This window comes from Eurosta solidaginis, chromosome 5 (genome assembly GCF_040869045.1).
Source record: "Eurosta solidaginis isolate ZX-2024a chromosome 5, ASM4086904v1, whole genome shotgun sequence".
Taxonomy (NCBI): Eukaryota; Metazoa; Arthropoda; class Insecta; order Diptera; family Tephritidae; genus Eurosta; species Eurosta solidaginis.
In genome coordinates this window covers 14371185-14395911 of record NC_090323.1, presented here as the reverse complement: position 1 = coordinate 14395911, position 24727 = coordinate 14371185, and the positions used below count along the sequence as shown (strand labels likewise).

General features: G+C 42.7%; 1 protein-coding gene across 1 annotated transcript in view; it reads left to right on the top strand.

The window, feature by feature from the left end:
- Window positions 1–16827: 16827 nt before the first annotated feature.
- Window positions 16828–24727, top strand: part of LOC137253894 (glutaminyl-peptide cyclotransferase-like) — a 92584-nt gene continuing 84684 nt past the window's right edge. The window contains exon 1 of the mRNA XM_067791495.1: window positions 16828–17081. The gene's annotated coding sequence lies outside the window, so the exon portion shown is untranslated. The remainder of the gene's footprint in view (window positions 17082–24727) is intronic.

The window sequence follows — 24727 nt, the reverse complement described above, 5'->3', positions numbered from 1 at the left end:
CCATCCGGGATCTCGTCGGGGTCATTTGGGGACTTTTTCGGGGTCATTTTGGGGCTCTTCCGGCATCATTTCTGGATGATTTTCGGGATCCGTCCGGGATCCCATCAGGGTAATTTCGGGACTATTAGGGGATCATTTGGTAACCTTTCCGGCATCATTTCTGGATAATTTTAGGGATCCGTCCGGGATGCCGACGAGGTCATTTCGGGACTATTTCGGGATCATTTGGGATAGCTACCGGCATCATTTCTGGATGGTTTTCGGGATACGTCCGGGATCTCGTCGGGGTCATTTCGGGACTTTTTCGGGATCATTTTGGGGCTCTTCCGGCATCATTTCTGGATAGTTTTCGGGATCCGTCCGGGATCCCGTCGGGGTCATTTCGGGACTTTTTCGCGACTAATACGGGATCATTTTGGAACCCTTTCGGCATCATTTCTGGATGGTTTTCGGGATCCGTCCGGGATCCCATCAGGGTAATTTCGGGACTATTAGGGGATCATTTGGTAACCTTTCCGGCATCATTTCTGGATAATTTTCGGGATCCGTCCGGGATGCCGACGAGGTCATTTCGGACTATTTCGGGATCATTTGGGATACCTACCGGCATCATTTCTAGATGGTTTTTGGGATTCGTCCGGGATCCCGTCGTGGTCATTTCGGGACTTTTTCTCGACTAATACGGGATCATTTGCGGACCCTTTCGGTATCATTTCTGGATAGTTGTCGGGATCCCGTCACGGTCATTTCGGGACTATTAGGGGATCATTTGAGAACCTTTCCGGCATCATTTCTATATAGTTTTCGGAATCCTTTCGGGATCCCGTCAGGGTCATTTTGGGACTATTTCGGGGCTAATACGGGATCATTTGGGGATCCCCTAGGGGTCGTTTCGTGACTTTTTCTGTTTTATTTCGGGATCATTTGGGGACCCTTCCGGCATAATCTCTTGATGGTTTGCCGGATCCATCAAGGTCATTTCGGGACCATTTTGGGATCATTTGGGGATCCTTCCGGGATCATTTCTGGATCTGTGCGGGATCCCATCTGGGTCATTTCCCGACTATTTCGGGATCATTTTGGGATCCTTCCGGAATCATTTCTGTATGGTTTTCGCGATCCGTCGTTGATTCCCTCGGAGCCATTTCGGAACTTTTTCTGGAGTATGTCGGGGTCATTTGGGGACTTTTTCGGGATCATTTGGGGGCTCTTCCGGCATCATTTCTGTATGGTTTTCGGGATCCGTCCGGGATCCCGTCGGGGTCATTTCGGGACTTTTTCTCGACTAATGCGGGATCATTTGGGGACCCTTTCGACATCATTTCTGGATAGTTGTCGGGATCCGTCCGGGATCCGGACGGGGTCATTTCGGGACTATTTCGGGTTCATTTGGGATACCTACCGGCATCATTTCTGGATGGTTTTCGGTATCCGTCCGGGATCTCGTCGGGGTCATTTGGGGACCTTTTCGGGATCATTTGGGGCTCTTCCGGCATCATTTCTGGATGGTTTTCGGGATCCGTCCGGGATGCCGTCGGGGTCATTTCGGGACTTTTTCGCGACTAATACGGGATCATTTGGGAACCCCTTCGACATCATTTCTGGATGGTTTTCGGGATCCGTCCGGGATCCCATCAGGGTAATTTCGGATATATTAGGGCTCATTTGTGGACCTTTCCGGCATCATTTCTGGATAATTTTCGGTATCCGTCCGGGATGCCGACGAGGTCGTTTCGGGATTATTTCGGGATCATTTGGGATACCTACCGGCATCATTTCTGGATGGTTTTTGGGATTCGTCCGGGATCCCGTAGGGGTTATTTCGGGACTTTTTCTCGACTAATACGGGATCATTTGCGGACCCTTTCGGCATCATTTCTGGATAGTTGCCGGGATCCGTTCGGGATCCCGTCACGGTCATTTCGGGACTATTAGGGGGTCATTTGAGAACCTTTCCGGCATCATTTCTATATAGTTTTCGGAATCCTTTCGGGATCCCGTCAGGGTCATTTCGGGGTTTTTTCGGGATCATTTAAAGATGTCTTTCAGGATTCGTCCGGGAACCCGTCAGGGTAATTTCTGGACTTTTCCGAGACTATTTCGGGATCATTTTGGGACCTTCCCAAGATCATTTCTGGATGGATTTCGGGATTTGTCCGGGATGCCGTCAGGGTAATTTTGGGGCTATTAGGTTTGAATTTGAGGACCTTTCCGGCATCACTTCTGGATGGTTTTCGGTATCCGTTCAGGATCCCGTCGGAATAATTGCGGGACTTTTTCGGGATCATTGGGGTCCCTTCCGACATCATTTCTGGATGGTTTTTGGGATTCGTCCGGCATCCCGTCGGGGTCATTTCGGGACTTTTTCTCGACTAATACGGGATCATTTGCGGGCCCTTTCGGTATAATTTCTGGATAGTTGTTGGGATCTGTTCGGGATCCCGTCAGGGTCTTTTCGGAACTATTGGGAGATCATTTGAGGACCTTTCCGGCATCATTTCTGGTTAGTTTTCGGGATCCTTTCCGTGTCCAATCAGGGTCATTTCGGGACTTTTTCGGCATCATTTAAGATTGGTTTTCAGGATTCGTCCGGGATGCCGTCAGGGTCATTTTGGGACTATTAGGTGATCATTTGAGGACCTTTCCGGCATCACTTCTGGATGGTTTTCGGTATCCGTTCAGGATCCCGTCGGAGTAATTGCGGGACTTTTTCGGGATCATTTGGTGTCCCTTCCGGCATCATTTCTGGATGGTTTTTGGGATTCGTTCGGCATCCCATCGCTGTCATTTCGGGACTTTTTCTCGACTAATACGGGATCATTTGCGGGCCCTTTCGACATCATTTCTAGATAGTTGTCGGGATCCGTTCGGGATCCCGTCAGGGTCTTTTCGGAACTATTAGGAGATCATTTGAGGACCTTTCCGGCATCATTTCTGAAAAGTTTTCGGGATCCTTTCGGGGTCCAGTCAGGGTCATTTCGGGATAATTTAGAGATGGCTTTCAGGATCCGGTCGGGGTCATTTAGGGGTGCGTTCGAGATCCCGTCAGGGTCATTTCGGGACTTCTTCGGGACTATATCGGGATCATTTCTGGATGGTTTATGGGATCCGTCCATGACCCCTTACCTTCTGACCTTTCTGGCATCACTTCTGTATGATTTTCGGTATCCGTTCGGGATCCCGTCGGAATCAATGCGGGACTTTTTCGGAATCATTTGGGATTTCTTCCGGCATCATTTCTGGATGGTTTTCGGGATTTGTCCGGGATCCCGTCGGGGTTATTTCGGGACCTTTTCGGGGCTAATACGGGATCATTTGGGGATCCTGTAGGGGTCGTTTCGTGACTTTTTCTGTATTATTTCGGGATCATTTTGGGATCCTTTCGGCATAATTTCTTGATGGTTTGACGGATCCATCAGGGTCATTTCGGGACCATTTTGGGAACATTTGGGGAACTTTCGAGATCATTTCTGGATCCGTCCGGGATGCCGTAGGAGCCATTTCCGGATTTTTTGTTACTTTTCCGGGATAGTTTTTGCACCCTTCCGGGATCATTTCTGGATCTGTACGGGATCCCATCTGGGTCATTTCCGGACTATTTCGGGACCATTTTGGGATCCTTCCGGAATCATTTCTGTATGGTTTTCGCGATCCGTGGTGGATCCCCTGGGAGCCATTTCGGAACTTTTTCTGGAGTATGTCGGGATAATTTAGGAACCCTTCCTCGATATTTTCTGGATGGTTTTTGAGATCCGCCCGGGAGCCCGTCAGGGTCATTTCGGAACCTTTTCGGGATCATTATGGAACACCTTCAGGGATCATTTCTGTGTGGTTCTCTAGATACGTCTAGAATCGTGTCGCTGTCATTTCGGGTTTTTTTGGGACTATTCGGGGAACTTTTGGAGACCCTTTCGGGGCATTTCTGGATGGTTTTCGGGATCCGTCCGCGATAGCGTGGGGGTAATTTCATAGCTTTTTCTGGATAATTTCGGGATCATTTGGGATCCTATCAGGTTATCAGCTCATTTAGTTCTTTTTTTTACTCAATTACAAAAATAAAATGCATTAGACAGAAAACAAAATTTTAAACAGATAATAAGTAGGCTAACGCGAATAGCCCATATATTTAAATTTCTCCTTGCGGACGGGGCCGCGGGTAAAGGCTAGTATATTATAAATGGGAAAGTTTGGATGTTTGGATGTTTGGATGTTTGTCCAGACGTTTGTCTTTGTGACTCAATCACGCAAGAACGGCTGGACCGATTTGGATGAAATTTTGCACACATATAGCCAATAGTCAAGAAGGATCTACTAGCTATATATTTTTCAAAAGGGGCGTGGTCGCCGCCCCCTAGGAACAGTTATAATTTAATTATTATATTTTTTCGTCTTTGTGACTGAATCACGCCAGAACGGCTACACGGATTTTGATGAAATTTGGGACACAGACAGTAGTCTACTAGCGAAATTTTTTTCGAACACCGAAAGAGCGGTGGGGGTCCCACGACCCCTTCGAGCAATTACTTTTTAATAATATTTACACATTATAACTTTACGTATACTGGCCTTCACCAATATCACAGACTCAAGAGGTCAAATAAGTCGAGGGCTTATGACAGTGACACCCTCCCCGCCCCGTCCCCCCCTTTATCGCCCCTCTGGTGTAAAATCTATACATTTTTATAACTCAATATACATTTTCTCCTAAATCCATAGTTTTTGGTATCTGGCACATACAGTTTATTTGTAATCCCGTAAGGTTCATATCGAGACCCTTCCGGGATCATTTCTGGATGGTTTTCGGGATCGGTTCGGTATCCCGCCGGGGTAATTTCGGGACTTTTCCGGGACTATTTCGGGATCATTTGGGGACCCTTTCGGCATCATTTCTGGATGGTTTTCGGGATCCCGTCGGGGTACTTTCGGGATCATTTGCGTACCTTCGAGAGATAAATTCTTGATGGTTTCCGGGATCATTACGGGACTTTTTCGGGGTTATTTTGGGACCTTTTAGGCATCATTTCTGGATGGTCTTCGGGATTCGTCCGGCATCCCGTCGAGGTCATTTCGGGACTTTTTCGCGACTAATACGGGATCATTTGGGGATCCTTTCGGCATCATTTCTGGATGGTTTTCGGGATCCGTCCGGGAGCTCGTCGGGGTAATTTGGGGACTTTTTCGGGATCATTTGGGGGCTCCTCCGGCATCATTTCTGGATGATTTTCGGGATCCGTCCGGGATCTCGTCGGGGTCATTTGGAGACTTTTCGGGATCATTTGAGGGCTCTTCCGGCATCATTTCTGGATGGTTTTCGGGATCAGTCCGGGATCCCGTGGGGGTCATTTCGGGAATATTTCGGGATCATTTGGGGGCTCTTCCGGCATAATTTCTGGATGGTTTTCGGGATCCGTCCGGGATCCCGTCGGGGTCATTTGGGGACTTTTTCGCGACTAATACGGGATCATTTGGGAACCCTTTCGGCACCATTTCTGGATGGTTTTCGGGATCCGTCCGGGATCACATCAGGGTAATTTCGGGACTATTAGGGGATCATTTGGAGGCTCTTCCGACATCATTTCTGGATGGTCTTCGGGACCCGTCCGGGATCCCGTCGGGGTCATTTGGGGACTTTTTCGCGACTAATACGGGATCATTTGGGAACCCTTTCGGTATCATTTCTGGATGGTTTTCGGGATTCGTCCGGGATCCCGTCGGGTTCATTTCGGGACTTTTTCTCGACTAATACGGGATCATTTGCGGACCCTTTCGGCCTCGTTTCTGGATAGTTGTCGGGATCCGTTCGGGATCCCGTCACGGTCATTTCGGGACTATTAGGGGATCATTTGAGGACATTTCCGGCATCATTTCTGGATAGTTTTCGGAATCCTTTCGGTATCCCGGCAGGGTAATTTCGGGACTTTTTTCGGGATCACTTAAGGATGGCTTTCAGGATTCGTCCGGGAACCCCTCAGGGTAATTTCTGGACTTTTCCGAGACTATTTCGGGATCATTTTGGGACCTTCCTAAGATCATTTCTGGATGGATTTCGGGATCTGTCCGGGATGCCGCCAGGGTAATTTTGGGACTATTAGGTGATCATTTGAGGACCTTTTCGGCATCATTTCTGGATGGTTTTCGGTATCCGTTCAGGATCCCGTCGGAATAATTGCGGGAATTTTTCGGGATCATTTGGGGTCCCTTCCGGCATCATTTCTGGATGGTTTGTGGGATGCGTCCGGCATCCCGTCGGGGTCATTTCGGGACCTTTTCTGGACTAATACGGGATCATTTGCGGGCCCTTTCGGCATCATTTCTAGATAGTTGTCGGGATCGGTTGGGCATCCCATCAGGCTCTTTTCGGAACTATTACGAGATCATTTGAGGACCTTTCATTTAAGGATGGCTTTCAGGATTCGTCCGGGAACCCGTCAGGGTAATTTCTTGACTTTTCTGAGACTATTTCGGGATTATTTTGGGACCTTCCCAAGATCATTTCTGGATGGATTTCGGGATCAGTCCGGGATGCCGTCAGAGTCATTTTGGTATTAGGTGACCATTTGAGGAACTTTCCGGCATCACTTCTGGATGGTTTTCGGTATCCGTTCAGGATCCCGTCGGAATCATTGCAGGACTTTTTCGGGATCATTTGGGGTCCCTCCCGAGATCATTTCTGGATGGATTTCGGGATCTGTCCGTGATCCCGTCAGGGTCATTTAGGGATGTGTTCGAGATCCCGTCAGAGTCATTTCGGGACTTCTTCGGGACTATATCGGCATCATTTCTGGACGGTTTATGGGATCCGTCCAGGACCCCTTAAGGGTCATTTCGGGACTATTAGGTGATCATTTGAGGACCTTTCCGGCATCCGTTCGGGAGTATGTCGGGATAATTTAGGGACCCTTCCTGGATATTTTCTGGATGGTTTTTGAGATCCGCCCGGGAGCCCGTCAGGGTCACTTCGGAACCTTTTCGGGATCATTTTGGAAAACCTTCAGGGATCATTTCTGTGTGGTTCTCTGGATACGTCTAGGATCGTGTCGTTGTCATTTCGGGTTTTTTTGGGACTATTCCGGGAACTTTTGGAGACCCTTTCGGGGCATTTCTGGATGGTTTTCGGGATCCATCCACGATAGCGTGGGGGTCATTTCGTAGCTTTTTCTAGATAATTTTGGGATCATTTGAGATCCTATGATCAGGGGATTTAGGGATCATTTCTGGATGGTTTACGGGATCCGTCCAGGACCCCTTAAGGGTAATTTCGGGACTATTAGGTGATCATTTGAGGACCTTTCCGGCATCACTTCTGGATGATTTTCGATATCCGTTCGGGATCCCGTCGGAACCAATGCGGGACTTTTTCGGAATCTTTCGGGATCCCTTCCGGCATCATTTCTGGATGGTCTTCGGGATTTGTCCAGGATCCCGTCGGGGTTATTTCGGGACCTTTTCGGGGCTAATACGGGATCATTTGGGGATCCTCTAGGGGTCGTTTCGTGACTTTTTCTGTATTAGTTCGGGATCAATTGGGGACCCTTCCGGCATAATTTCTTGATGGTTTCCCGGATCCATCAGGGTCATTTCGAGACCATTTTGGGATCATTTGTGGACCCTTCCGAGATCATTTCTGGATCCATCCGGGATGCCGTAGGAGCCATTTCGGGATTTTTTGTTACTTTTCCGGGATTGTTTTTGGACCATTCCGGGATCTTTTCTGGATCTGTGCGGAATCCCATCTGGGTCATTTCCGGACTATTTCGGGATCATTTTGGGATCCTTCCGGAATCATTTCTGTATGGTTATCGCGATCCGTCGTGGATCCCCTCGGAGCCATTTCGGAACTTTTTCTGGAGTATGTCGGGATAATTTAGGAACCCTTCCTGGATATTTTCTGGATGGTTTTTGAGATCCGCCCGGGAGACCGTCAGGGTCATTTCGGAACCTTTTCGGGATCATTTTGGAACACCTTCAGGGATCATTTCTGTGTGGTTCTCTGGATACGTCTAGGATCGTGTCGTTGTCATTTCGGGTTTTTTTGGGACTATTCCGGGAACTTTTGGAGAACCTTTCGGGGCATTTCTGAATGTTTTTCTGGATCCATCAACGGTAGCGTGGGGGTCATTTCGTAGCTTTTTCTGTATAATTTTGGGATCATTTGGGATCCTATCAGGTTATCAGCTCATTTAGTTCTTTTTTTTTACTCAGTTACAAAAATAAAATGCATTAGACAGAAAACAAAATTTTAAACAGATAACTTGATAAGCAGGCTAACGCGAATAGTCCATATATTTAAATTTCTTCTTGCGGACGGGGCCGCGGGTAAAGGCTAGTATATATTATAAATGGGAAAGTTTGGATGTTTGTATGTTTGTCCAGACGTATGTCTTTATGACTCAATCACGCAAGAACGGCTGAACAGATTTGGATGAAATTTGGCACGCATATAGCCAATAGTATAGAAAGATCTACTAGCTATATTTTTTTGAAAAGGGGGGAGGTCCCCAAACATGGAAAGGGAGGTAGGGGATAGAGGTTTACGCCGATCACTTAATCGGCGGCGGCGGCGCAGACTCTATTATATACCGGCGGCGGCGTGTGCGGCGCGCCGGCGTACGCCGGTGTATGTATGTATGTATTTATTTGAAAATTTGTTCTTAGCACAACAATTTTGACAAATTATTTAACAGTGCTAGTCATGAATAGCATGAGCTATAGAAATTGAACATTTATAATAATAATAAATTAGATTAATCAAATTAAATTAAATATAACGAATAATAGTGAAATATTTATATATGTAAATGTAAATCTTAAAACTAAATAAAAGTAATTAATAAATATTAAAAGACCGCAGTAGTGATGATAACCTTTGGCTGGTTATAGATCGAGTAGTATTTAACAAACAAAGAAAGAAGACACAGAGAAAGGAAAAGGACTTAGAAATGAACATTTTAACAAAATAAAATGAGACCTAGTTTAAGAGTCGTTAAAAAATGATGTTAGCTCTTTTTTGAAGTGCAGAGCATTACTTAAGAGTCGAAGACTTGTAGGTAGGGAGTTCCAAAGACATATTGCAGTAACAAAGAATTGGCGCTCAGAGTTTAGCGTGCGGTATCTAATGTGCTTAAAAGATGCACCGATCTTGATGATTGCAGAAAAATAAGCTTACGAAATAGATAGTCAGGTTCCTTCGTGTGTATAAAGAAAGAAATGTTTAGCAACCTTTCAGCATGTTGTGATACGTCGTCAAGTCTTTACAACCCATAATTATATCTAGCAATGTTGTAAACAACATTTAGTTTGTTCTTGCACAGATAGTCACAGTTTGAGTAAATCACACAACCATGGAGTAGCGTAGGTATTAAGTACGCTTTAGCCAGAAGTAGTCTTATGTGGAAAAACGTGAAATACTGTGTTAACCATAGTGTACGAAGCATTCCATACACTTTTCCAACCGTTCTAAAAATATGGTCTTTCCATGTCAATGTTTTGTTAAAAATTACACCTAAGTTTTTCGCCGTATCTACGTATTCTATAACGGAATTGTCGAACACTACATTCTCTAAATCATTAGTGAGAAAAGACCTTCTATGAATAACAATACATTTTGACTTACTCGGGTTTATACATAAGCCATTCATAGTAGCCCATCAAAATATTTGATTCAAATCGTGGTTTAAGTTACTTATGCACAAGCTAGTTTGATCACGAGGACAACACGTAAACAACTGCACATCATCAGCGTAGATATGAACATTACAATACTTAAGGACATCGGGTAAGTCATTGATATACAGAACAAATAACAGAGGACCCAGGATAGAGCCTTGAGGGACGCCTCTTAAGACATGTAGGAAGTCAGACTTCTTACTTTAAAAAGCTTGATTTTTCGATTTACAAAAATAGTATTTATGAAAGGGTTTGCTTGTATGTATTTAATGAAATCAACGTGTTGGCCATTTCGGAAAGATCCGAGGTTTTTGCCTCAAGATCTCGCAGACTGTTCAAAAATTTTCAGCAGTAGCTCCTTGCGGAGGGATTATCCCTCGTTCACTTGCTCCAGAGAGGCTTCGAACCTAGCCCCGGTCTTTGGAATTGGTACTGCTGCGTCTGCTGAAAAGAAATAGAGATACATAAAATAGCCACACTTTTGTCTGCATATCCCGTGCAAAGCGTAGTTTCACCTAGGGTTAACTCCTAACAATCGTCGCGAACACAAATTCTTTAAATCATTTGTGGCTCCTTGGCGGCCACGCACAAAGTTGACTTACGGTTGCTATTAATGGTCTATTAATACTCATGAAACTCGTGGCACAGGGCGCCTCCAGTTTTTTCGGCTGTTTTTAAGAGCTACAATTCCCGATGTGCGAACAGTAGCAATCCCGACCACCAGTCGCTACCAGGCCTTCTGACCCTCACACCATATGCCAGCACAGAAGCTATAGGACTGCGACTTCGAACTCATACCTTCGTCGACGTCATTTTCCTAGAAGCTCTAAGTGTAGCTGCGAAGGCTTTCCAACGGATGCTTTTGCCGAGCTACACCAGAGAAACAAATTGAAACGTTAGGGAGTTCGGCCAAGGATGCCGTCATTGCGTAATGGGTGAAAATCTTATAATCCTCGGCGCATCTGTATATTTAAAATTTTACAAGGACCCTGGATAAAATTTTTAAAATGTAGACCAGAGTTTGTAGACGTTTGTGTTCACATCATTGATTTCAATAGTCTTCGTTAAATCAAAACGATATTTTAGAATGAAAGTCGACCGATTTTAAGTTTAATGATGTTTACTGCTGTTTTCCGGCCTAATGATATAAGAGCTCATTATGGATGACCGCGTAGCTTCAGTTTTCAGACTAGTTCGATTGTCCACTTCGTTAGGGTAGTAGCACACACGGTCATTTTTTCCTCTGTCTTGGGAAAGCTTTTGCTTCACCACTTTGAGTGTTCTTGCGAAGGACAAAGCCTCACCTGCTAAATAGATATATGTATATGTGCCTACGTATTCACATTTGTAAAAGGAGCCGTAACGTGTAGGTGATATTTAAACTTGGTTGATAGGCTATAATCAATGTAATTAACTCCAAGGGAAAAGTTTTGAATAGGGCCGCCAACTTTATGTCAAACCGGGAGACTTGGGTGGTGAAGGATGAAGTGTTAAAATTAAAATTAACATTTCAGACGCTATTGTATAGTTTCGCAAAATAAACAACAGATGCTTGAATGTAAGCCCAAGTGATTTTTCAAACCCTTCTCATACGTACATATATTCTCAACTTAAGTATGAGGTAAAAAACATTTCAAAGGAGTGTTTATGCCTCCAGAAACTACTAAAGGATTTTGCATCACTGATTTCGCTTATTCTTTCAGCCAATCGCAATATAAAATTTAAAAAAAAATCGGCTTGGGTAATTTATTTTTTCTTTTGGAAAAAATATGCAAAGTGATTATATAAATTTATTATATAACGTTTCTTTTAGTGTTTTGTTTTAATAACTTGGTGAATTGGGTGATGCAAAGTCCGTTTTATGCTGACATCGAAAACACCTGTTTTTTTAAATAACTTTTGAACAGTTAGAAAGGGTTAAATTTCGCAATTAGTTTCTTATAACTGGCAGTGATGGGTATCCGTTGATACCACTTTCGACCATATCCGACCAATTTTCGACTTGAACAATAAATGGCCTAAACAGTCTTAAACGTAGAAAATATAGTACCGCGCCGGACACCGCCGCCGCGCCGATATTTTTGACATTCGGCGGCGGCGTGCGAAAAACGACCCTAATCGGCGGCGGCGGCGGCGTTTATCGGCGGCGTATATCTCTAGTAGGGGACCCACGACCCCCTTCGAACAAATACTTTTTAATAATTTTTACACATTATAACTTTACCTATACGGGCCTTCACCAATATTACAGACTCAATGGGCCAAATAAGTCGAGGGCTTACATAATGAGCAGTGACACCCTCCGTCCCCCTCCCCCCTTCTCACCCCCTCTGATGTAAAATCTATAAATTGTTATAACTCAATATAAATGTTCTCCTAAATCAGTAATTTATGGTATCTGGCTCATACGGATGGAGATATAAACAATTTTGGAAAACGATCGGTGGTGCTCTCCGTCTCCTCCCGCCATCCGCCCTCCTTCAATTGTTTTTATTGGCACGCTTTTATTAGCTTTACCTGCATGTTTCTTTGTAACTTTTTATTCGCTCCAACGCACCTGCTGCCTTATTAACATGGTTTTATAATTAGCTTCACCTTATTTGTACTCCCGTTAGGGTCATATCGAGAACCTTCCGGGATCATTTGTGGATGGCTTTCGGGATCCCGCCGGGGTTATTTCGGGACTTGTTCGGGACTATTTCGGGATCATTTCTGTATAGTTTTCGAGATCCGTCCGGGATCCCGTCTGGGTTATTTTGGGACATTTTCGGGACTATTCCGGGATCATTTCGGAACTATTTCGCGATCATTTGGGGACCCTTCCGTCATCATTTCTAGATGGGTTTCGGGATCCGTCCGGTATCCCGTCGTGGTATTTTCGGGATCATTTGCGTACCTTTGAGAGATAAATTCTTGATGGTTTCCGTGATCATTACGGGACTTTTCCGGGGTCATTTTGGGTTCCTTCCGGCATCATTTCTGGATGGTTTTCGGGTTCCGCCCGGGATCCCGTCATTTCGGGGCTAATACGGGATTATTTGAGGACCCTTCCGGCATCTCTTCTGGATGGATTTTAGGATCTGTACGGGGACCCATCAGGGTAATTTCCGGACTTTTTCTGGACTATTTCGGGATCATTTGGGGACCCTTTAGGGGTCATTCCATGACTTTCTGTATTATTTCAGGATTATTTGGGGACCCTTCCGGCATCAATTCTTGATCGTTCGCCGGATCCATCAGGATCATTTCGGGACTATGTAGGGATCATTTGGGAACCCTTCCGAGGTCATTTCTGGATCCGTACAGGATGCCGTAGGAGCCATTTTGAGATTTTTTTTGTTACTTTTTCGGGATAGTTTTGGAGCCCTTCCGGGATCACATCTGGATCCGTGCGGGATCCCAGCGGGGCCATTTTCGGGCTATTTCGGGATCATTTTATGACCCTTCCGGAATCATTTCTCTATGGTTGTCGCAATCCGTGGTGGATCCCTCGGGGTCATTGCGGAACTTTTTCTGGATAATTTAGGAGCCCTTCCTGGATGGTTTTTGAGATCTGTCCGGGAGCCCGTCAGGGTCATTTCGGAAGTTTGTCGGGACTATTTCGGGATCATTTTTGTACCCTTCAGGGATCATTTCTGTGTGGTGCTCTGGATAAATCTAGAATCGTGTCGTTGTCATTTCGGGTTTTTTTGGTCTATTCCGGGAACTTTTGAAGACCCTTCGGGGGCATTTCTGGATGGTTTTAGGGATCCGTCCGCGATAGCGTCGGGGTAATTTCGTGGCTTTTATGGATAATTTCGGGATCATTTGGAGATCCTCTCAGGTTAACAGCTCATTTAGTTCCTTTTTTACTCAATTACAAATATAAAAGGCATTATCCAGAAACAAAATTTTAAACAGATAACTTGATAAGCAGGCTAACGTGAATAGCCCATATATTTCATTTTCTCGGACGGAGCCGCGGGTAAAGGCTAGTATATATATTATAAATGGGAAAGTTTGGATGTTTGTCCAGACGTTTGTCTTTGTGACTCAATCACGCAAGAACGGCTGGACCGATTTGGATGAAATTTTGCACACATATAGCCAATAGTCTAGAAGGATCTACAAGCTATATATTTTTCAAAAGGGGGGAGGTCCCCGCCCCTAGGAACAGTTATAATTTAGTTATTATATTTTTTAGTCTTTGCGGATGAATCACGCCAGAACGGCTACACGGATTTTGATGAAATTTGGGACACAGACAGTAGTCTACTAGCGAAATTTTTTTCGAACATGGAAAGAGGTTTGGGGTCCCACGACCACTTCGAGCAATTACTTTTTAATAATTTTTACACATTATAACTTTACGTATACTGGCCTTCACCAATATCACAGACTCATGGTGTCAAATAAGTCGAGGGCTTACAAAGTGAGCAGTGATACCCTCCACCCTCCTTCAGTTGTTTTTATTAGCACGCTTTTATTAGCTTTACCTGTATGTTTCTATGTAACTCTTCATTCGCTCCAACGCGCCTACTGCCCTATTAACATGGTTCTATAATTAGCTTCACCTTATTTCACCCATTTTTGGCCCTTTTCCGGACAATTCGGGGATCATTTGAGGACCTTTCCGGCATCATTTCTGTATAGTTTTCGGGATCCGTCCGGGATTCCGACGGGTCATTTTGGGACTATTTCGGGATCAGTTGGGGTACCTACCGGCTGGTTTTCGGAATTCGTCCGGGATCCCGTCGGGGTCATTTCAGGACTCTTTCGGGATCATTTGGGGTACCTTCCGGCATCATTTCTAGTTGGTTTTGGGGATCCGTCCGGGATCCCGTCTGGGTCATTTCGGGACTTTTTCGCGACTAATACGGGATCATTTGGGAACCCTTTCGGTATCATTTCTGGATGGTTTTCGGGATCCCGTCAGGTTCATTTCTGGACTATTAGGGGAGCATTTGGGGACCTTTCCGCAATCATTTCTGGATAGTTTTCGAGATCCGTCCGGGATCCCGTCGGGGTCATTTCGGGACTATTTGGGGACCATTTGGGGTACCTTCCGGCATCATTTCTGGATGTTTTTCGGGTTCCCGTCGGGGTAATTTCGGGACTTCTTTCTCGACTGGTAAGGGATCATTTGCGGACCCTTTCGGCATAATTTCTGGATGGTTTTCGGGATCCGTCAGGGTAATTTCGGGACTATTAGGGGGATCATTTGAGGAACTTTCCGGTATCATTTCTGGATAGTTTTCGGGATATGTACGGGAACCCATCGGGGTAATTTCGGGACTTTTTCGGGATTATTTCGGGATCATATGGGGACCCTTTAGGGGTCATTCCATGACTTTTTCTGTATTATTTCGAGATTATTGGGGGAACCTTCGGGCATCATTTCTTGATGGTTTGCCGGATCCATCAGGGTCATTTCGGGGCCATTTTGGGATCATTTGGGGACCTTCCGAGGTCATTTCTGCATCCGTCCGTGATGCCGTAGGAGTCATTTCGAGATTTTTTTGTAACTTTTTCGGGATAGTTTTGGGACCCTTCCGGGATCATTTCTGGATCCGTGTGGGATCCCATAGGGGTCATTTCCGGACTGCTTCGGGATCATTTTGGGACCCTTCCGGAATCATTTCTGTATGGTTTTCGCGATCCGTCGTGGATTCCCTCTGGGTTCATTTCGGAACTTTTTCTGGACTATGTCGGGATAATTTGAAAACCCTTCCTGGATATTTTCTGGATGGTTTTTGAGATCCATCCGGGAGCCCGTCAGGGTCATTTCGGAACTTTTTCGGGACTATTTCGGAATCATTTTGGTACCCTTCAGGGATCATTTCTGAGTGGTTCTCTGGATAAGTCTAGAATCGTGTCGTTGTCATTTCGGGTTTCTTTGGGACTATTCCGGGAACTTTTGGAGATCCTTCCGGAGCATTTCTGGATGGTTTTCGGGATCCGTCCGCGATATCGTCGGGGTAATTTCGTGGCTTTTTCTGGATAATTTCGGGATTATTTGGAGATCCTATTAGGTTATCAGCTCATTTAGATCGTTTTTCTACTCAATTACAAAAATAAAATGCATTAGGCAGAAACAAATTTGTAAACAGATGACTTGATAAGCAGGCTAACGTGAATAGCCCATATATTTTGTTACATAACTGCTTGTGTTGGGAGAGGAGTGGCGGCTCGGCATGGTTGTACCAGGCTGATGCTCGGCGGCTTAGGGGCGCGGTTCATGCCACGTCTCCTTCCCGCAGTTACATAGCAAAAAGGGTTCATGCCTAGATGTGCGTGTTTGTGCAAAAAAGGAAAAGAGATAGGAAAGAAAAAGCGGGAGAAATGACCAGTCCTTGTCAGGTGTGGAGCCTTCCCACCCCTTCTGTTCACAAAAGAGTGAACGGCCTTGGACTCCACTATGGCTCCGTCATCCGAGTGGAGTCCCCTATTTCCTGACATCGTCCGTCACTAAGTCTTCAGTCCCTGTCCATCACTCCTACAACTATCTCAACTCACCTGCAACACTTGCCACAAGGGCAACACCTGCACCAACAAAGAAAAGAAACTTTAGCCTGACATACCTGTTGTCATTGCCCTATAGGCTCAACCCATATAAATAAATATTCTGAGGATTTCTCTGCAAATTTACAATAATTTCTTTATTCCCAATTGTATTGCCTTAAATTACCAAAGAAAATCAAACCTAGAACTATTAATAGGTACTTCTATTAAAACTTAAAATTCAATAAATTTAACCTTTAAAGTAATTTTAGTTTATTACCAAGTCTTAATTATCTTCCAAAATTTTATCCATAAAGTCTTGCAGCTACTCTATTACTAAATTTATTTTCTTTTCATTATTATTATTAATCTATTTATATATATGTATATATATTTATCTTTTTCTTCTCAATAAAAATATTTTATTAAATGCGATTAATAGAATTAATAATAAGGTAATTTACCTCAATAATTGGTACGCCCTAATGCTTATTCAGATATTTTCCTTGCACTTGCTCTAAGGCAAGCTTTCGCAAAAACCCTCTTAACCTCTTAATATATGTACATACGTGTGTATATGCATATCTTATCAAAAGAAAAAAAAAACAAAGGAATGTGTATATCTCTCTATATAGCGTGTATGTTATACCTTATTGATCAAACTCACCTCTCTTTGTCAACCGAGTTTGGTACCAAATGCGGCGTACAGCTGAAAGTGGAGGACAAAAAAAACATACAAAGCTACAAAGCAAAATTAGTATATGTACTTATTTGATCAGTTAGTAGGGCTTTGGCCGTGTGACCGCTATCAAGGATTTCGAACAACGTGACGTGAACAAAAAAAATTAAAAAGTAATAAAAAACGCGTATTCGATTATGTGAACTTTGGTTTGGCCCTTGGCCTAAAAGTGCAAAAAAAAAAATTTTAAAAAATGGTAAGTTTGTTACTACTGTCATGCAGTAGTTAGGCAACTTAGAAAAAAAAATATTTAAGGAAAGAAGTCAAAATTGATTTTATTGAAGTTACGTGTTTTTACACATAAACCCCAAGCATATGTCAACTATAAAACAAAATGAAAAAGTATATAAAAAAAATTAAAAGGTGCAAATAACTAAATATCGCAAAATATTTCAAGTTTCTCTTTTCCCACCAATTGAGGAGAATTATTAAAAATTATAAATTCAAAAAAAAAGAAATAAAAATATCAAAAAAATCAAATCGAAAATATGGATATGACGTGTTTGCCTTCTCATAAGACTAGAAGGATTATTTGAAATTGAAATTCAAAAAGAAAATTAAATAATGTCTAAAAAAAATTTCTTTAATTCAAAAAAAATTCTTAATTCGTGCTTGATTCAAAAAAAAATTTGTGTATAAAAATAAAGTAAAAAAAAAATGTTTAATCTAAAAATAAAAAAAATTTTTTTTCGAGGATGTAATATTGTGAAAATTATGGTGCTCTCTAATGGTGTGATTCGTTTTGGTTATTTTTAAGTGTTGTGAGAGCCGCTGATTGATTTTGGATATGAAGATTACTGAGAGCCGCTGTGGTGGGTTCTCCGTGATGTGCTCTGTCTGTCTCCTTTTGGATGCTGATGGAAGATTGCCGATAAAAATGTGTGGTGTGTATTCTGATGTTTCGCGTAGCTAGCTATATGTTGCCAAATGCTACTGGCGCTAGGTTGCTTGCGCCTTGTAAACTAAGTCAAGTGCGAATGTTACGTGTTGCGTGTTCGTGTAAAGTTGAGTTAATGTTGACGTGTTTAGTCAACAATGTTGCCTCACTTGTGTTGTGGAAATGGGTACGTGTGCGGGTATTGGTGTAAATTTTGTCTTACCAACTTTGTGTTTGTGTATGCGAATGATGAATTCCGTTTGTGTAGGTGTGATTCTGTGTTGGCGCAATTTGTTGGAAAAAGTAGTTATGTTGTGTTGCATGTATCTCTGTGAATTTTGCCGCTTTATTGCTACCCCCTTTAAAAATTGTCGTGGGCTTTTCCGGGCTGGTGGACGACGTCCTCTAACAACTATCTGCTCCTGCTGCTCTAAACCTTCTGGGCAGTTTAAATCTTCTTTAAAATTCGTCTAAGTCGCGGCCTACGACTGCTTCTCGTTCCTGGAAAATATGGAAAAACACACACAACGTTAACACTAAAATCATAAGCACACAAACACATAGTCGGTTCATAAATGCAAGAATATGCAAATAAGACAATGCAAGACAATAAAAAAAAAAAAACAAAACAGACGATTTCACATACATTTTTATAAAAACTTTTGATTTTTAATTCACTTCTTATTCAAAAGTAACCACAAACTAATTGTAATTCTTGCATTTATTTCACTGCGTTAAAATTATCAAGCCTGCCCAACATTATAAAAAAAAAATTTACAAAAAAAGGAATCAAAAAGGAATTTTTATTTCAACTAAATCGATGGAATTTTGGTTTTCCTTAAATTTCCGAAGTTGAATAAAAAAAATTTAATTCACAAACAAAAGAAAAAAACCTTCTATTATAAAAATTAAAAATTAGAATTATTAAAATTAATGCGAAACAAATGGGAATGAAAATTGATAGAATATTAAAATTGTTGTGCAGCCTTACAATTCACATTTCACAAAAAAGAATTTCTCACTTCACTTAAAAAAATCAGTAAAAAATTGCATTTTACTTACCGAAAAATCAGCAATATGAGGGAAAAAGGAAACTGACCTCCAACCGGGTCGTGTTTCTTCCTGGTTCCAGGATTTTGATGGCCCTGGGCAAAATTCCCAGGGACTTGATCGTTCACTCGCACTTCACCTAACGCGCGACATTTTGCGTGGAACCCGCACTTGCTATAATAAAACTTTTTTTTGCAAACTTTATTTTTTTTTTAGCACTGTACACTGTTTGAAATAAACTTCACTTTGTTTCACTGCTTTTGGCAAGGCAACACTAAGACCGCGACTTTCGATTTTTGTGATACCGAATGCTAAGCGGACCCCCTTATATACCAAAATGTATCTTGCGGCACTTATCTTTGTCACCGTACAGCAAAGCCTTTCTGCCCCCCTGTTTAGCCGAATGTCATAGCGGGCGTATATGCACGTATACGCATCCCTCTAGTTATCTAACTAACACATGCATGCATTTACCTTAGTGTATGAAGTACTGAAAGGGGAAAGATCGTTACTGCAGTTGTATAGATATCTGTACATATACCCGCTTGCACTTGATTGGAAATCACAAGGGCTGCTGTTACAATTTCATTTTCTCCTTGCGGACGGGGCCGCGGGTAAAGGCTAGTTTATTTATATATGTAATACCGCGACCAGTATTCCTGCTTTTGATTTCGCCCTGCAGAACATTTTCATTTTAATTTCTACTTTATGTGGTAGGTGTCACCCCCATTTTACAAAGGTTTTTCTAAAGTTATGTTTTGCGTCAAAAAACCAATCGAAACACCATGTTTCGTCCCTTTTTTCGTATTTGGTATAGAATTTTGGCATTTTTTCATTTCTCGAAATTTTCGATATCGAAAAAGTGGGCGTCGTCATAGTCGGATTTCGTCCAATTTTAATACCAGGATAAAAAGAGTTCAGATAAGTACCTTTAGTAAAGATTTATCGATTTTTGCTCAAGTTATCGTGTTAACGGCCCATTTTCACAGAAAACAGCTATCGTCATAGAAGCTATGCCCTTACCAAATTTCACAAGGATTGGTAAATTTTTGTTCGACATATGGCATTAAAAGTAATCTAGACAAATTAAATGAAAAAGGGAGGAGCCACGCCCATTTTGAAATTTTCTTTTATTTTTGTATTTTGCTTTACCATCTAATTACTTGAGTTGAATTTTGACATAATTTACTTATGTGCTGTAAAAATATTCAATTTTTTGTTAAAATTTGACTTTTAAATTTTTTTTTTTTAAAAGTGGGCGTGTTCGTCATCCGATTTTGCAAATTTTTATTTAGCACACATATAGTAATAGGAGTAACGTGCCTACCAAATTTCATCATGATATCTTCAACGACTGCCAAATTATAGCTTGCAAAACTTTTAAATAACCTCCTTTTAAAAGTAGGCGGTGCCACGCCCATTGTCCAAAACTTTACTAATTTACTACCCACCTTCTGAGTTTCATCGCTTTATCCGTCTTTGGTTATGAATTATCGTACTTTTTCGGTTTTTCGAAATTTTCGATATCGGAAAAGTGGGCGTGGTTATAGTCAGATTTCGTTCATTTTAAACAGCGATCTGAGATAAATGCCCAGGAACTTACATACCAAATTCCATTAAGATACCTCAAAATTTACTCAAGTTATCGTGTTAACGGACAGACGGACGGACGGACATGGCTCAATCAAAATGTTTTACGATACTGATGATTTTGATATATGGAAGTCTATATCTATCTAGATTCCTTTATACCTGTACAACCAACCGTTATCCAATCAAAGTTAATATACTCTGTGTGCAAAGCACACCTGTGGACGAACGTTTCGCCGCTATCCGAATAATAGACATTTTTTTTAATATATCATTCATCTGCGCCCATGCGCCGACAGAGGAGAAAGACGATGAGGTGAAAGACACATTTTATGAACAATTAGAACGAACATACGAGCGCTGCCCACATCACGATATAAAAGTCGTGCTTGGTGACTTTAACGCCAGGGTGGGCAAAGAAGGTGTTTTTGGCCCTACAGTCGGAAAGTTCATCCTACACAATGAAACTTTTATTAACGGACTGAGGCTGATTGACTTTGCCGGTGCTCGAAACATGGTCATATCCAGCACGAGGTTCATGCATAAAAAGATACATCAAGCTACATGGCAGTCTCCTGATCGAAATACTCGCAATCAGATCGATCACGTTGTGATATACGGACGGCATGCCTCCAGTGTTTTAGACGTGCCAACGATCCGAGGACCTAACATCGACTCGGACCATTCTCGTTGCAGACAAAATACGCACCCGCCTCAACGCGGCTAAAACCAAGGAACAAAAAACATAAGGAAAGCTAGACGTCGAAAAGCTTCAATCACAACAGACTGCCAATGATTTCGCAACTCCACTCTCACACCTGCTCTCTGAGAGCACACCTCATCCTATGGGAATACAGGAGCAGTGGGAGCATATCTCCAAAGCACTTCGTACTGCCACCGAGGAAAAAATTGGTTACCGGCGGCCACGAAAAAACAACTGGTACGATGAAGAATGCCGCGTTGCAACTGAAAGAAAAGACGCTGCCTACTAGGCTACGTTAAAAGCGAGCGCGACAAGAGGAGTGTGTGAACGCTATCGTGAGTTGAAAAAGGAAGCGAGACGCCTTTTCAGGAAGAAAAAAGCAGAAGCAGAAAGGCGTGAGTGCGAGGAGCTTGAGCTGCTAGCCACCAGGAATAACGAAAATTTTACCAAAAAATACGGCGACAGACGGAAGGTTTTAAGACCGGGGCAAACTCCTGTAGGAACGAAACCGGCGACCTTGTAACTGATGTCCAGAGAGTACTTAGATTACGGAGGGAACACTTCTCTGCTCTCCTTAATGGAGGCAGCAATTCACCGCGGAGAGATGAAGAACCCGATCCCGCAATCGATGATGATGGAATATATGTCCCCCCGCCCGATTATGACTAAGTTAGAATAGCAGTAACCAGATTGAAAAACAACAAGGCCGTGGGCGCTGATGGATTGCCTGCGGAGCCATTCAGGTACGGCAGCGAGGAGTTGGTAAGGCGCATGCAGCAGCTTCTTAGCAAAATATGGGCGGAAGAGTGCATGACCGATGGTTGGAATCTAAGTGTTCTTTGAACAATCCACAAAAAGGGGGATACTGCAAAATGCACCAACTATCGTGGAATCAGCCTTCTTAATATCGCATATAAGGTCCTTTCAAGTCTATTATGCGAAAGATTGAAGCCACCGTGAACCGGCTGATTGAACCTAATTAGTGCGGCTTCAGACCTGGTAAATCTACCATCGACCAGATTTTCACAATGCAGCAAATCTTGGAAAAACCCCGTGATAAAAGAATTGACACACATCACCTCTTCGTCGACTTTAAAGCCGCCTTCGAAACCACGAAAAGGAGCTGCCTATATGCCGCTATGTCTGAATTTGGTTTCCCCGAAAAACTTATACGGCTGTGCAAAATGACGTTGAGCAACACAATCAGCTCAGTCAGAATTGGGAAGGACCTCTCCGAGCCGTTCGAAACTAAACGACGTTTCAGACGGGGTGACCCCTATCTTGCGATTTCTTTAATTTGATGCTGGAGAAAATTATACTAGCTGCAAAACTTAACCGCACTGGAACAATATACTATAAAAGCGTGCAATTACTGGCATATGCTGATGACATCGAAATCATCGGCCTAAACACCCGCGTTGTTAGTTCTGCTTACTCCAAGAAGCGGTAAAGATGGGTTTGATGGTGAGTGAGGACAAAACGGAGTACCTGCTGTCATCGAGCAAAGAGTCAGCGCATATGCGCCTTCGCAACCATGCTACTGTTGGCAGCCATAATTTCGAAATAGTAAAAGACTTCGTTTATTTGGGAACCAGCATCAACACTAGCAACAAAATCAGCACTGAAATCCAGCGAAGAATCAATCTTCCCAATAAATGCTACTTTGGACTAGGTAGGCAATTGAAAAGTAAAGTACTCTCTCGGCGAATGAAAATCATACTCTACAAGTCACTTATCGTACCCGTCCTGCTATATGGGGCAGAAGCATGGACCATGACAACAGCAGATGAAGCGGCTTTGGGAGTGTTCGAGAGAAAAGTTCTTCGAAAGATTTATGGACCTCTACGCGCTGGCGATGGCGAGTACCGAAGAAGATTTAATGATGAGCTATACGAGCTATACGCAGACATCAACATAGTCCAGCAAATTAAAACGCGGCGGCTGCGCTGGCTAGGCCATGTTATGCGAATGAAAGATGATGCTCCGGCCAAGAAAGTGTTTCTATCGGAATCCGCCTATGGAGCAGAGGTAGAGGGCGGTCCCCACTCCGTTCGCAGGTGGAAAACGATTTAAACTCCCTTGGTGTGACCAATTGGCGCCGGTTGGCGGAGCGACTGGCGCGCCTTGTTGGACGGCCATAACCGTTTAGACGGTTAAGTGCCAATTAAGTAAGTAAGTAGCCGAAAAGAAGGTGCAAAAATTGCGAAAAGTTTCTTGTCTGAACAATTGGTTGCTATATATACGATCGATCTCATCTATTTTTTTAGACAACAATATGTGCAATATACGAAAGCATATAGTTAAGTTTGAAGCTTCAATTTGATAAATTGAGAAAGATATGACAAAAATCCTCTTTTCCTGAAAAATCGGTTGTATGGAGGATATATGCTATAGTGATCCGATCAGACCGGTTCCGACAAATGCCTAATCGGACACCTAAATACACCCGCTCAACATATCTCAAAAATTGAGGGACTAGTTTGCATACAAACCGATAGACGGAGAGACGGACATGGCTAAATCAACTCAGCTCTTCATCCTGACTATTTCGGTATACTTAATGATGGGTCTATCTATTTTCCTTTAAGGACTTACAATTTTGGGATTCGTGACTAAGTTAATATACCATTTCATTTTCATGAAAGGTATAAAAAACAAATAACAGGGTGGATGCACCAGTGCGTATGAGTGTCGCGCAAATGCATTGAGGGAGTTGGCGAGCGTATTGAAAGTAAATCTGAAAGCTTACGTAGTTGGCATTTCACCGACTGCACATGGGAACGTAAAATTTGTCATTCAACAACAAATAGTCAACATTTTTTTTAAAGTGAACTATGTAAGAAACATATGTATGTTAGACTGGGTCGATTTATTAACCGATATCGCGCCATCGATTTTTCGATAGAACTTGGGCTCAGGAAAAAAAAGTTCGACTACGCATACCCAAAAAAATAATTTTCGAGCTTGCGAAATTTAATTTTTTTTTACTTTTTTTCGACTTTGATTTTTATGGTTTTTTTTCATGACCTACTAAAAATTTTCAATTGATTGCTTTTAGCGGATAGGAATATTTTTTAGTAGGTTATGAAAAAAACCTTAAAAATTAAAGTCGAAAAAAAGTCAAAAAAATGAAATTTCGCAGGCTCGAAAATTATTTTTTTGGGTATGCGTAGTGGAACTTTTTTTCCCTGAGCCCAAGTTCTATTGTAACGAATTTAGGGGAAACTCCGCTTATTCCAAATCTTCTGCTAACGTTCGTATCGCTAAATTATTGAATAAATGACTTCAATATTCAATATTGCATAATGGGCTCTATTAGACTACTTTGAAAGTACTTCAAAATAAGACTTATGCTTCGTAACCAATAGCGTGCTTAAATCAAACAGATTACTCACTACTCAGCTTGCGCTGCTTTTATACTCTATGACCAAATGTCTAGACGTTTCATTTTCTAGAATCCTCTACCTGGTCACCAGCCATACGCGCGTGTATTTGTAGTGTATAACCATATACGTGTGCATATGTGTGTACTACTTCGGCTGATGATGACATGCGTTTTTGAGTATTTCTCTGCTGCTTGTATGTATGTGCGTACATGATGACTAATGTGTTTATGTAGCCT